The following is a 1918-nucleotide window of genomic DNA, read 5'->3' on the forward strand; positions in this document are numbered from 1 at the left end:
GAAAACAGCATGGAGGTTCCTCAAAATGTTGAAAATAGAACTACCCTATGACCCTGCAATTGCACTGCTGGGTATTTACCCTAAAGATACAAACATAGTGATCCGAAGGGGCACGTGCCCCCGAATGTTTATAGCAGCAATGTCTACAATAGCCAAACTATGGAAAGAACCTAGATGTCCATCTACAGACGAATGGATAAAGAAGATGTGGTATATATACACAATGGAATACTATGCAGCCATCAAAAGAAATGAAATCTTGCCATTTGCGACGACGTGGATGGAACTAGAGGGTATCATGCTTAGCGAAATAAGTCAATCGGAGAAAGACAACTATCATATGATCTCCCTGATATGAGGGAGAGGAGATGCAACATGGGGGGTTGAGGGGATAGGAGAAGAGTAAATGAAACAAGATGGGATTGGGAGGGAGACAAACCATAAGTGACTCTTAATCTCACAAAACAAACTGAGGGTTGATGGGGGGAGGGGGTTGGGAGAGGGTGGTGGGGTTATGGATATTGGGGAGGGTATGTGCTATGGTGAGTGCTGTGAAGTGTGTAAACCTGACGAATCGCAGACCTGTACCCCTGGGGATAAAAATATATGTTTATAATGCTGAAAAAAAAAAATAGAAAAAAGAAAGGATGACTACCCAAGTTTTGTAGCAACATGGACGGGACTGGAAGAGATTATGCTGAGTGAAATAAGTCAAGCAGAGAGAGTCAATTATCATATGGTTTCACTTATTTGTGGAGCATAACAAATAGCATGGAGGACAAGGGGAGATGGAGAGGAGAAGGGAGTTGAGGGAAATTGGAAGGGGGGGTGAACCATGAGAGACTATGGACTCTGAAAAACGATCTGAGAATTTTGAAGGGGTGGGGGTGGGAGGTTGGGGGCACCAGGTGGTGGGTATTGTAGAGGGCACGGATTGCATGGAGCACTGGGTGTGGTGCAAAAATAATGAATACTGTTATGCTGAAAAAAAAAAAAAAAGATTTCACCCAAAAAGAAAAAAAAAAGAACTATAAGTATGCTGAATGTAAAGAGAGTACTGTGGTTTATTTTTTGTATTCAGATTGGACATAGATCCAGGCAGTGGTACTAGAAGATTCTATATCATCCCAAGGAGCTCTACAAAACAGCTTCTAGAGACTAGGAATTGGGATTAGGAATTCTGGAAACCAATTTATGATCCAGTTTTAGGGGATTCAAGTAACACATTAGTAAAGACAATCATTTCTTTCTTGGCAAATACTGGCTCTTTCATGATAAACTGATTTTTTTTTTTTAAATCATGATTGGCAGTGCTCACTTTGGCAGCACATATACTAGAATTGGAATAATACAGAGAAGATTAGGATGGCCCCTGTGCAAGGGTGACATGCAAATTCATGAAGCATTCCATATTAATAAAAAAAAAAAACATGATGGACAAGAAAGAAGGAACAGTATCTCAGAGACCCAGAGTTATAGACCTCACAGGATGCTTTGCCACAGGAACATGAAAGGATATTTAGAAGCTTGGTATCCTCAGAAACCTCAGGAAACAGAAAGAGAAGTGCAAGAATAAGCTGAAGCTAAAAGAAAGGATGGTTTGGAAAAAGAGATAAGTTAGTCAAGCAAATGTGATAAAGAAACCAAAATGCCATACAGAATTAAAATCTGCATTAGAAGCTGAAAAGAAATAAACATTTAAAAATACATATATATCACTAATGTCGGAGAAAAATTGATTAAGTTCTGTCAAAATGGAGAAAAGGACAATAAAATTAAATTAATGAAATAGAGAAGATGAAAAATATAGCAGAGATCATCAACTTAAACACTAGACCAAATCTAAGAATTATAGATGTTCTTGAGACAGAAACAATTGGAACACAAGTAGTAATCAAAAACTGATAAAAGTCCTTTT

General features: G+C 38.5%; 1 non-coding gene across 1 annotated transcript; it reads left to right on the forward strand.

Moving 5' to 3' along the window:
- Positions 1-1310: 1310 nt before the first annotated feature.
- LOC125089660 (U6 spliceosomal RNA) lies at positions 1311-1417 on the forward strand. Its single transcript, XR_007124011.1, has one exon. It is a non-coding gene; the product is annotated as a U6 spliceosomal RNA (small nuclear RNA).
- Positions 1418-1918: the final 501 nt, after the last annotated feature.

This window comes from Lutra lutra, chromosome 1 (genome assembly GCF_902655055.1).
Source record: "Lutra lutra chromosome 1, mLutLut1.2, whole genome shotgun sequence".
Lineage (NCBI taxonomy): Eukaryota > Metazoa > Chordata > Mammalia > Carnivora > Mustelidae > Lutra > Lutra lutra.